Raw genomic sequence first — 13,860 nt, 5'->3', positions numbered from 1 at the left:
GGGACATTATTAAAGGAGATGTCCTCAAATTCATTTATGATTTTCATGCTGTGCAAATATCACTTGAAAGTTTTGTAGCGACCCGACCTCAGACGGTCAAGTCTCTGTGCTTAAGTGTCATCCCTGGATTGGTATGCCGACACACACAGTACTCGAGGATTTATAACAGAGGTAAATCACATGTATAAAGTAACATAAATATTATTATCTCAATCCAAATAGCGGAAGTAACAACAAGGTTGGGGATTCCCATCAACACCAACGACAAAGTTGAGTGTAGAAATCATTACCCTAACGTATCACTTACTCGTCGTAAGAAATCCTACAACATGAGACGTTGCAGCCACAAAGGGTCAGTACATTGAATGTACTGGCAAATTCACACCATAGGACAATGAGGAAATAATAGCTATCACTACATGCATACTTGGCTGGTGGAGGCTCTATGGTTATTTTTGCAGAAAAGCCAATTTTCCCTACAAAAAGGAATATATTTTATTTAACTACCAAGTTAGTAGAAAACATTGAGAATGGTAACCCCATCTCAATCCCAACTTAAAATAATCATCAACCCAACAAATTAATTAGATTAGAGTGATGAGATCAACATGATAATTCATGAACCAGATACTCAAGATGTCCATAACCGGGACACGGATAACCATGATTAGTTTGTACACTCTGCAGAGGTTTGCACACTTCTCGCACTACATGGTGTTTGAGAAACGGATGATCGAGATACAGTTTTTCAGAAGCATTAATTCTAACCCCGGGTAGACCGTACCAACCTACATCCCCTACATCTTCTAGCCTACCACTAGAAGAGGTCATGCAACTTACTCCACTATGCTAGAGCCCATAATAGCTTGTGGCTACACACGGAAGTTTCTAGCATGAATAATCTTATGATCCTTTTGAGCCTGGGTGGCAAACCATAGGATGATCACACGGTAACCCGGGGATCTCCTAGGACAACACTAGTAAATCCCCAGGTGTCCGGGCAAGTCCACTGGTATATCCCCAGGGTGCCCCAACCAATCCACCCAGATGTGTATTAAAGTAGCCACCTTAAGTTAAACCTTAGTTAACAATAATCTCTCACATCTTTCATGAATTCTCTCAAACCAATCCACGTCTACGAGCATAGCATAGTAGTATGAGCATAACGTAAAAGTAACTCCCAAGGTTTGAATGCAGGACAATAGGTTCCTACCTCATCAACTACTTCCCAATACCCCCACATGTTGTCAATCCTACACATGCAATGTTTGAGGGTTGAAACTAATGCATAAAAAACTAGGTAATGATAGAATATGATCAAAGTGTGAACTTGCCTTGTACTGATGATGAAGATGATTCACACTCATAACTCCTGATAGTTCTACTCGTCACACTTAGGTCAATCTGTCGTGAGCAAGCAAAAGTAACCACACATAAGCAATCACTCCAAAGAGTGGAAAGAACGAAAGAAAACAGTTCAGAAAACATCTAAACCAAGCAAATAACTCTTGCAACATAAAAAAATTTCTAACAGTACCAAAATTAAGTGAATTTGGCCTTATCAGAAAGTTTTGGTCAAGAGCCTTAACATAAAACTTTAAAAAACATGTTCAATTTATTTTATTGGATAGAGGGGATGATAACGAATAAGTGGGCATTGGTTTTGTTGGATTTGGACAAACGGGTAAAAAGTTGTGACCGTTTAAAGATCAGGGACTAATCTGTAAATAAAATATTCACAGATGGGTCCCTGGCCAAAATTAAAAAGAAAAAGAAAAAAAATCTATCTAATGAACGCTCGTTTTATAAACCTAACCAGAGAACTCGTTCATTACAGAAACTAACATAGCGAACATTTACTAATTAAAGAAAACGTTTCGTGGAAAAAACAAAACGATCTGGATCGTTGGATCCAGATCCGACGGCGAGGGAGGCAACGGTTACCGCGGCGATCGCCGGAGTTCGGGAATACGGCGGCGGCGGCTTCGGACGGGGATGGGGCGATGGCTCCGGGGCTCGGCGACATCGGCGGAGTAGACGGGGTGGGGCGGCTCGACGAGGCGCGTTTGCAGGTGGGGTCGGCGGCGGCCGAGAGTGAGGCGGGCGGCGGCAACGGCAGCTTTCGACGGTGGTGGCGGCTTAGATGCGGCGAGATGTGGGATAGTGAGAGAGAGGGCGGGGGCTCCGACTTATATGGGGGGGGTCGTCCTTGGGTGCGTGGAGGAGGGGCAAGAGAGGAGAAGTCCGGCGGCGGCACGAGTCGCCGGCGATGGCGGTTTTGCTCGGGACTCTGTCCCGAGCCAGAGATGGGGGCGGTGGCGCGGCACTGGGCCGGCTGGGCCGCGGCCTGGCAAACTGGGCCGGCCCGGCCCGGTCTGTAGAAGACATTTTTCTAGACAAAGAAAAATAATAAAAACAAAATAAATGAGAAAATTATATAGGCATATAATATATCAAAATTTTCAAAAAAAGATTTCCTACAACTGCAACATTTTTCTAACATCAAATAAAGTCAACAAAAAATTAAATAAAACAAAGAGTGCTATAGCTACAATAAAACCTAGTAAAAATCATTTTTAAAAAATACCAAAATACTTTCAAATTTATTTCTCTCCAATTTTATGATGTAGGGAATCATTTTACCCTATTATCCATATATTTTATTTTTGGAGAAAAATAATTTGAATAAAACCAAATAACTCCAAATTGAAAGTAATCCCCAAAGGGACTCTAAATTTGATTCTTTGAAACTCCCAACTCATATTTCATATGTTTTGAAGAAGTCATTTTATCTTCTCTCATGAAAATCTTTGAGTTGCTTAAAGTTTCTGAATTTGAAATATTTCCAAATAGAATTCAAATATTTTCAAAAACCCTTTTTTGTTTAATTAATTGGAAGAAGTATCTTCTCTCTAGGGTTTTGTATTTGAAAATAATTTGAATTCATGGAGATCATAAATGCAAAATGAAAGTTTGGGAAAGTCCTTTCATTCCCTCTCATTTAACTTTCAAAAAGTTTTCGAATTTCACTCAATTTCACACAATCAATCACACAACAATCAAACAAACAATCAATCTATTTATTTATTATAGCATTCTAAAATTTAGAATTTTGGGATGTTACAAGTTTAAACACCTCGTACATCACCCTTATTCCTAAAGGGAGCACTCCTCTGACAGCAAATGACTACAGGCCAATTTCTCTCCTCAACTGTTGTCTCAAACTAGTCACTAAACTATTGGCAAACAGGTTGCAGAATGTAATCCTAAAGTTGGTGCACATTAACCAATATGGTTTTCTCAAAGAGAGATCCATCCATGACTGCTTGGGCTGGGCCTATGAATATCTGCATCAATGCCACAAATCCAAGGAAGATATTATTGTTCTTAAATTGGACTTTGAAAAGGCATTTGACACCATTGAACACCAGTCAATTTTGGATATTTTCAAAGCCAAAGATTTTGGAGACAGATGGATTAATTGGATCAAAATGTTGTTCACCTCTGTTTCTTCAGCTATCTTGCTAAATGGTGTGCCTGGCAAAAAGTTTTATTGCATTAGAGAAGTTAGATAGGGGACCCTCTATCACCTCTTCTGTTTGTGCTTGCAGCAGACCTACTTCAGTCAATTCTCAATAGGGCCATGCAACTGGGTTTGGTTACATCACCTTTGCAAAGTGGCCTCTTGTCCTGATTTTCCCATAGTCCAGTATGCAGATGACACTCTGGTTCTCCTTCAAGCAGATGCAAAACAACTTCACTGCCTCAAAGCCCTTCTCAGTAATTTTGCAAATGCTACTGGCCTTAAAGTGAACTACAATAAGTCAAGCCTCATCCCTATGAATGTTTCAGAAGAGAAAGTAGAGATTTTGACAAACACATTTCAATGTAAAAAGGAAACCTTCCCCATCCAATATTTGGGAGCACCTTTAGGTCTTCATAAGCCTACTGTTGAGCAATGCTTCCCTTTAGTCACAAGACTGCAGAAGAAACTTATGGGTTTGTCTTCCTTCATGACCATGGCTGGTAGACTACTGCTGGTGAATTCTGTTTTCAAGTCTCCATTGATTTACCTCATGGGATGCCTTGATGTCCCTGTCACTATTAAACTCAAGTTATCAAATATTTGAGACATTGTCTCTGGAGAGGCCCTGACTTGGAGGACCACATGCCTGCAATGGTGGCCTGGACCACTGTCTGCCGACCAAAGGACCAAGGAGGTTTGGGTGTGATGCATATCTTTGTCCAAAACAAAGCTCTGCTGCTTAAGAATCTTCACAAGTCTTATAACAAACACAACATTCCGTGGGTTAACTTGATTTGGGAGTCCTATTATAGTAATGGTTTGCTGCCTGGCAGTAGTTGGATTGGATCTTTTTGGTGGAAGGCCAACCTTAAACTCATTGATAACTTCAAATCTTTGGCCAAATGTAACATAGGAGATGGAAGAAATGCACTATTCTGGTCTGACTTATGGCACTCAGCTTGTCTACAAGACATGTTCCTTCACCTCTTCTCTTTTGTGAAGAACATGAATATTACTATGCACACCATCATTCACACTGAATTTCTGGAGGCTGTTCCACTTACCTCTGACTGTGCAAGCTTTCCAAGAATTTGAAGCTATGGAACACATTTGTATAGCTTTAATAGAATTTGAATTCTAGGACCGCACTGATACCTGGAGTTACATTTGGGGAAATGATCAGTTTTCAGTGGCTAAGGCCTATAAAATGATGATGGGAGTTAAAATAGTGCCCCAGCAATTCAATTGGATCTAGAATAGCTCCTGCCAGCCTAAGCACAAGGTGTTCTTCTAGAGGCTCCTTCATGACAGGCTCAACACTAGGAATATTTTAAGAAGGAAAACTTTTCAACTGGACAACTATAACTGTGCTGTTAACAATTGTCAGCAGGAGGAAACTCTTCAACATCTCTTTTGGACCTGTCCTTTTGCAGCTCAGTGTTGGGACCTTATTTGTCCCTCAAGACAGTCCAATGTTTGAGTGCTCGAAGCTTTCACTAACCTCGGACAGAAATTACATGTGCCCTTCTGCATGGAAATCATCATTCTAGCTTCTTGGGCCATATGGATTTCAAGGAATAATCTCATCTTTCAAGCCATACAGCCTAGCTTATAGAGGTGGAAAGCCATCTTCTTGGAAGAGCTCAATTTGATCAGATTTAGAATTAAGAAGAGCTATGCTAGGGCCTTTTGTTCCTGGCTTGACAACCTTGTCTTGCAATTTTAGGTAGTTAGTTTTTTCCTTGTTTTTTTCAGTTCTTATGGCTTATCTCAAGCCCTCTATAATGCTGGTCCTTTGTTTTGTTTTTGCTTTTTAAATAAAGAAAAAATTGCAGTGGGGTTTTGCCCTACTGTGTATAGTAAAAAAATGCTATGAAAAACACAAATCAGCAAGTTATGATGGATTCCAACAGAGAACATCACATAGCACTTTTGCAATTAAGATTAAGGCATCAATATGGATAGTAACATGCATGCAAATGACACTAACAAGAAGAGCATCACGAGACGGACATTTTGATATATCATATGCGCAAATCGGAGCTACGAGCATGGAGATATGGCATGAAGAAGGGGCACACATGAGATGAAAAAGCAGGGACTTAGAAGAAATTCACCACCTTGCAGATCTAGGGTTTGACCGGCGCACGAACCGAGGTGGACAATTCTTGTCGCCGGCGAGGGAGGAAGAAGTCCGGCGAGGTCGGCGGGGCGCGGAGGAGGCCAGAGGAGAGCGAGGGGTTGGTGGGTCCAGCGGAGGAGGGTGGCAGCGCGTGGGGCAGCGAGGCACGATGCGGCGGCGGCGAGCGGCGCAGTGCTCTTGTGCGGCGGCGGCGGGGCTCTGGCGCGGCGGCGGGGACGCGAGGCGGTGGGGCGGCGAACTCGGGTGCGGGGCAGCGCCCGGGGGTGGCGGCGCGGGTTACCGGGCCGGGGAGGGATGGCTCCGGGCTCGCAAGCCCGCGCATGGTGGAGGCTGGCGGCGGTGACATGGCGACGGCACGGACACGTCCGGTGGCAGCGGGAGAGGGGGAGCTAGGGTTTCACCTGAATTTCAGAGGTGGATGCCTTTTTACAGGTAAAGGGAGCTAGGAGAGTCCAAATGAGGTGCGGTTTTCACCCACACGATTGTGATCTAATGACGGAGAGCATGGAGGGGTTTAGATGGGATAGTGGGCATTTGTGGAGGGGTGATGGGCTGCAAAGAGAGAGGGGTTTTTGCGGTTACCCGGTTAACCATTGGGGCATCAAACGATCTCCAAATGGAACAAAATTTGACAGGCGGCCTAACAGTGATGTACACAGGCCACTCGACCAATCTCGGCCCATTCCGAGAACGTTTTTCTCCCGCTCACGAAACGAGATCTGAAGGATGCAACGGATGCATGTGTGAGTGTCGGATTCCGAAACGGACAATGGGGACAATGATCGGGTGCATGAGACGAACGCGAATGCAAATGAGATGCACATGATGACATGGGATGAAATGCATGACATGAACAAACTACAAAAACTAGGACAAAACCCAACTACGAAGGACATAACATATCCGGAAATGTTAAGAGTTGGAGTTACAATTATGGAATGTTACATTCGGGGCGCTACAACTCTCCACCACTACAAGAGGATCTCGACCCGAGATCTAGGACTGAAAGAACTCCGGATATTCGGAACGGAGGTGATCCTCGCGCTCCCAGGTGGCTTCTTGGTCGGAATGGTGAGACCACTTAACTTTTAGGAATTTGATCGACTTGTTGCGAGTTTTGCGCACGTTTTCTTCAAGAATGGCAACAAGATGCTCATGATAAGATGAATCTTCTTGGAGATCAATATCTTCGAAGTTGATAGTGCGCTCAGGCGTCTTGAAGCACTTGCGAAGCTGTGACACGTGTAACACATCATGCACATTTGCAAAGTTGGGCAGAAGCTCAAGTTGATAGGCGAGGTCGTCTCTTTTGCCAATGATCTTGAAAGGAACCACATATCTCGAGGCAAGCTTCCCTTTGATGCCGAAGCATTGAGTGCCTTTCATGGGAGAGACGCGGAGGTAGACATGGTCTCCGATCTCGAAAGCCAAGTCACGGTGCTTGCTATCATAGTAACTCTTCTGGCGCGATTGCGCGGCTTTGAGATTTTCATGGATGACTTTACACATTTCTTCAGCTTCTGTGATCAAGTCATTGCCAAGAAGTTGGTGTTCACCAGTTTCTGACTAGTTAAGAGGAGTACGACACTTCCCGCCATAAAGAATTTCGAATGGGGCCTTGCTTGAACTTCTTGGAAGCTGTTGTTGTAGGAGTACTCAGCATATGGAAGGCAATATTCCCACTTCATATCGAAAGAGATGACACAAGCTCTAAGCATGTCTTCGAGGATTTGATTGACTAGCTCGAGTTGGCCACTTGTTTGAGGATGGACAGCCATGCTGAAGCGAATGTTGGTGCCCATGTCCTTTTGGAAGGAGTTGAGGGAGTCCTAGATTAGGGGGTATCCGGACAGCCGGATTATGTCCTTTGGCCGGACTGTTGGACTATGAAGATACAAGATTGAAGACTTCGTCTCGTGTCCGGATGGGACCCTACTTGGCGTGGAAGGCAAGCTAGGCGATACGGATATGTATATCTCCTCCTTTATAACCGACCTTATGTAACCCTAGCCCCCTCCGGTGTCTATATAAACCGGAGGGTTTTAGTCCGTAGGACAACAAACAATCATACCATAGGCTAGCTTCTAGGGTTTAGCCTCTCCGATCTCGTGGTAGATCAACTCTTGTAATACTCATATCATCAAGAATAAATCAAGCAGGACGTAGGGTTTTACCTCCATCAAGAGGGCCCGAACCTGGGTAAAACATCGTGTCCCCTGCCTCCTGTTACCATCCGCCTTAGACGCACAGTTCAGGACCCCCTACCCGAGATCCGCCGGTTTTGACACCGACATTGGTGATTTCATTGAGAGTTCCTCTGCGACGTTGCCGTAAGGAAGGATGCCTCATCTCGTTGTTAAAAACAACATTACCGCCGGGGGAGCTCTGGCTCTCGCCCAAACTCTCCGGCTAGGCAGTTTCGTCTTGACCGCCTGTTCGGCCGCTGCACCGACGATGACTTCTTGGGTCATCAAAAACAGCCTCCATGTCGGCTCGGAATTCACCGAGCAGATGGATCCAATGGAGCTCTCCTCCCTAAATGAACTCTTGGATCGCATTGCCGCCTTGGGAGTCGCTACGGACTATGATCAGATTGGGCTTAAACCCGATCGAAGGGAGATTAACTCTCCACCGGTCACCCATCATGTTGCGGTGGTGGAAGAACAATGCGGCGATTCTCCCTTTATCTTGAAGACTAACTATGTCCGAATTCCCGAGCTCTCTGAGCTGGATACCCTTTTATGGGAGGACATCACCAAACCTTGAACCTAGAGTCAGGCAGCGGGCCAGACTCATCGGGCAACATACCGCAATCTGAACTTCCAAGATCAAAAACCCCTCTACCCCTGGGTCTCAGATCGGGTTTGGGTCCGAACTCAATTCCACCCACCCACCCAGACATAAATGATCTTTCCCACATCAGGCAAGAGCCCCATGAAACAGTACATCATTATTGGGCTAGATTCCTCCTTGTGATGAACAAGGTTAAGGACTGCCGCGAGGAAGACGCAGTCTCACTTTTCTGCAATAACTACACGGACAAGGGAATCCTTAACGCCATAAGTCGCCATGACATATCACGCTTCACTGACTTGGCGTCCATAGTACGAAAGTACTGTGCGATGGAAAGTGCCCGGAAAATCGAAACAAAATTTTGGGATAATCCGGCTCCGTATATGCACCCAGTCCGAGGTAAAAGGGTGCACTATCATAAGACACCCAAGTTCATTACAAAGAAGCAAAAACCCTCTACAGGGCACGGAACCGTATTGGAGGGATGGCTTAACGGACCCTGCAAAATTCATAGCACAGCGGATACAATACCAACGCACAGCCTTAGAACATGTTGGATACTCCGGCAGGTGGCCAAAAGTGGTGAGGATCTTCTTATCCAAGATGCCACAGAGCACCATCCCGTGGATAACAATACGGTGTTAACAGTCTTTGAGACCTTCGCGTCAAATAATAGGCGCAAGCGAACACTCCGCAGCATGGCCGGAATCTGCCACGTAGCAGCAATAAATCCATGGAGTGACACGGCTATTACCTTCAATGCCAGTGACGAACCTAAATTCCAAACAGCCCGAGCACCAGCCGCACTGGTCCTCATTCCAATCGTGGATGGCTTTCGACTCACCAAAGTACTCATGGACGGCGGCAGCGGATTAAACCTCATCTATGAGGAAACTCTTCAAAAAATGGAAATAGACTGGAACCGCATTGAGCAAAGTAGCACAACCTTCAGAGGAATCATACCCAGTCGGGAAGCACAATGCACTTGGAAAATCACACTAGATGTGGTATTCGGTACGCCAGAGAACTATAGGTCCGAAGAAATTAAATTTCAAGTGGCCCTGTTCAGCAGTGGACACCACACCCTTTTAGGACGTGAGGCGTTCACGATCTTCCAAGACGTACCCCATTATGGGTACATGAAGCTCAAAATGTCCGGGCCCAACGGAATCATCACTCTCGCCAGTGATCCGGACACAACACTCCGCGCCGAAAACAAAACAGCCACACTAGCCCTCGAGGCATTATCCGAAGCCCTCTCGGCCGAGGAATTAACCACGCTACGCTCCACAGTGGACAGGGACGACGTTATACTCGAGAAGAGATCCAAGTCCACCTTTTTTAAACCAGCGGATGAAATAGTCAAATTCCAAGTCCACCCAACGGACCCTACAAAAACAGCCTCCATTGGGGCACAGCTAAACCCCGTCGTGGACGCCGCACTACGAGAGTTCCTACGCGAGAATTGGGACATATTCGCCTGGCATCCCTCAGACATGCCAGGAATCCCACGCAGGCTGGCCGAGCATAGCCTAAATATCCTAAAGGGATTCAAGCCGGTCAAGCAAGCTCTTCAGCGTTTCTCCAAACCTAAGAGACAGGCCATGGGAGAGGAACTAGCCAAGTTATTGGAGGCCGGATTCATTAGAGAAATATACACCCGGACTGGCTAGCAAACCTGGTGATGGTACCAAAGAAGGATAAATCCTGGCGCCTTTGTGTCGATTTCAAGGACCTCAATAAAGCTTGCCCAAAGGATCCCTTCCCCCTCCCCCGCATCGATCAAATTATTGATGCTACCGCAGGACACGAGTCATTGTGTTTCCTCGACGCATACTCCGGTTACCACCAAATCAAGATGGCGGAGTCCGACCAAGCCGCAACGGCATTCGTCACGCCATACGGTCCCTTCTGTTTCAATACAATGCCTTTTGGGCTCAAAAACACCGGCGCAACATATCAGCGCATGATTCAGACATGTCTGGAGAAACAAATCGGCAAAACCGTAGAGGCATACATAGACGATGTGGTCGTCAAAACCAAGCACGTCGACTCTCTGATAGACGACTTGAGGCTCACATTCGACAACCTCCGAACATACAACATCAAGCTCAATCCAGAAAAATGCGTTTTCAGCGTACCAGCCGGAAAGCTCCTGGGTTTCATTGTCTCCAGTAGAGGTATTGAAGCTAATCCAGCCAAAGTTCGAGCTTTGTCACAGTTGGCTACCCCAATAGACCTCAAACAAATCCAGAAGTTAACTAGATGTGTGGCGACTCTAAGCCGCTTTATCTCCCACTTAGGAGAAAAGGCATTACCCCTTTATCGCCTCCTTCGGCGCACCGAACACTTCGAGTGGACGGACGCTGCCACAGCCGGATTGGAATAAATAAAAGCCATACTGGCAACCAACCCAATCCTGGCCGTGCCAAACATCGGCGAACTAATGCTATTATACATTGCGGCAACTCATCAAGTTGTAAGCGTAGTGCTCGTCATCGAACGAGAAGTGGACGGACATAAATTCCCTCTTCAAAAGCCGGTATATTATGTATCCATTGTCCTCACTCCATGCAAATCACGGTACCCACATTATCAAAAGATAGCCTATGCGGTATTCATGGCATCCCGGAAACCGCGACACTACTTTCAAGAATGTTCGATTACAGTAGCCTCGGAGGTGCCACTCAATGATTTTATAAACAACCGCGATGCAACGGGCCGGATTGCCAAATGGGCCATTGAGCTCCTCCCGTTCGACATAACATACAAACCTCGGCGAGCCATTAAATCACAAGTATTGGCCGACTTTGTCGCCGAATGGACGGAAGACGAACTCCCTAAAGAGTACGGCGCATACTCCAATTGGATTATGCACTTCGACGGCTCCAAAATGCTGGCTGGACTGGGGGCTGGCGTCGTCCTGACGTCCCCAACCGGAGATACAGTTCAATACATACTGCATATACTGTATATAGACTCGAACAATGCAGCTGAATATGAAGCCCTGTTATATGGTCTTCGGATGGCAGTTTCCATGGGCATTCAGCGCCTGGAGGTGCGTGGGGATTCGAACCTCGCAATATCCCAAATAAATGGAGACTTTGATGCCAAGGATCCGAAGATGGCGGCCTATCGTAACGCCGTCCTAAAGATGTTAGCTCGGTTCGAGGGGCTCGAATTTCACCATGTGGCTCGGGAAAACAATTAGGCGGCAGATATCCTTGCCCGCATCGGCGCAAAACGCGATGCGGTTCCCCCAACATCTTTTTAGAGAGGTTCTTTAAGCCATCCGTGGTATGGGAGGGGGACACCGGCAATATTATTCTGGACCCGACCACAACAGTCGATACCGAACACTCTGACATAATCGGAGGCTCTGCCACCGAAACAACACCTTCAGCCCACGTAATAATGGCCATCATAGCCCTGTGGACAGTACCATTCCTGGCCTACCTAACTAGGCAGGAACTTCCGGAGGACCAAAATGAGGCACGCTACATAGTGCGGCGATCTAAGGCCTACATGGTCCATGAGGGAGAACTGTACAAAAAAAGCACTACCGGAGTCCTTCAAAGGTGCATCTCCGAAGAGGAAGGGCGGAACCTTTTGGCAGAAATTCACGCCGGACTCGGCGGTCACCACGCCGCAGCCCGGACTCTTGTAAGCAAGGCCTTTCGTACAGGATTCTATTGGCCGACGGCCCGGGCAGACGCAGAGGACTTGGTCCAACGCTGCGCCGGTTGCCAGCTTTTTGCAAATCAAAGCCACATACCACCCACCACCCTCCAAACCATCCCCATTACGTGGCCCTTCGCGGTCTGGGGGCTTGACATGGTTGGACCCCTTAAAGGGGGAACCCACAAGAAAAAATACTTACTGGTCATGGTGGATAAATTCACCAAATGGATAGAAGCCAAACCTGTTAAAACAGCCGAATCCGGACCGGTGATAGACTTCATATCCGGGGTGTACACTGTTATGGCGTCCCCCACAGCATCATCACTGACAACGGCACGAACTTCACGACCGATGAGGTAAAACTCTGGTGCAGCAAAATGGGCATCAAGCTCGATTATGCTTCAGTCTATCCCCCACAAACCAATGGCCAAGTTGAGCGAGCAAACGGTCTTATAATGAGCGGCATTAAACCCAGGTTAGTGCGGTCCTTAACGGAGTCTAACACGCACTGGGTAGAGGAGCTCGACTCCGGACTCTGGGGGCTGCGGACCACGCCGAACCGTAGTACCGGATATACACCCTTCTTTATGGTGTACGGCGCAGAGGCAGTCTTGCCCTGTGACATAATTCATGACTCACCTCGAGTGCGCATGTACGAAGAAAGAGAAGCCGAGCTCGATCGTCAGGCATGTCTGGACACCCTGGAGGAGGAGCGCGACGTGGCAAAAGCCCGTTCCGCATTTTATCAGCAACAGGCTCGCAGATACCAAAGCAGAGAAGTATGGGCCAAAACTTATAACGTTGGCGAATTAGTTCTACGCTTGCCGGATAAGAAAAAGAACAAGCTCGAGCCCAAATGGGAAGGTCCCTTCATTATTGACCAAGTTCTGGCCGGTGGAGCATACCGTCTGCGGGATGCATCGAATAATCGACTCGAGCCGAACCCATGGAACGCGGCCAGGCTCCGAAGATTCTACGCCTAGCACCGGACTCTTTGTCCGTCTCCTTCCTCTGTCCATTTTTTGCAAATACATTGTTTGTCTTGTTTTTCTTTATCTCTTTCTTTTATTCCTTCTCTAGGCCTTCAAGGGCCAACTTGTGCCTTGCTTGCACATTATAGATGCGCTAGCCGCGCTCATCATACCTGGGGGCTTCTTTCACAGAAGCTTAATTATTTATCTGGGCCTCGTGCCCTGCACATGTGTTATACTTCCGCATGTACCTTTTTTCACCATTATGTGCATCGATATGACTTAAGTTTTGGCCAAGCTGGGTTGCCTGGCTCTTGTATTTATGCCCTACATTCTCGTTAATTCGGCTAGGGCATAAGGGGAGCACCTCTGCGATTGTTACTGCCGGGTCAGCCGGATGTGTACCTCAGACTGGGTGAAGCCGAAAGCTAGCGTTCTTAAGGGAATATATTCGGTCAGTGAATAAAATATGATTTTTATTTACTTTCCATATGTGCCCCCGGATGTTTTTTCCTGCGTTTCCTATCGCAGTCCGGACATGCACTTTAGGGCATGCGTACCCAGGGAAAGGAACCCTTAACGGAACTATTCTCCTTGGAAGATGTTTCTTACTACCCATGTAATATAACATAATTAGTTGGGCACTTGTCTGTTCAAGCACTAATGACCCCTACGCCTGGTCTCCACGCATACCCCGATTCTTATATAACTGAGCGGGTATTCGGATACACTCCGGACTATCGGGT

Source organism: Triticum urartu, chromosome 6A (assembly GCF_056163025.1).
Source record: "Triticum urartu cultivar PI428250 chromosome 6A, HENAU_Tu73, whole genome shotgun sequence".
Taxonomy (NCBI): domain Eukaryota; kingdom Viridiplantae; phylum Streptophyta; class Magnoliopsida; order Poales; family Poaceae; genus Triticum; species Triticum urartu.
Note: the sequence above shows the minus strand (reverse complement) of the source record.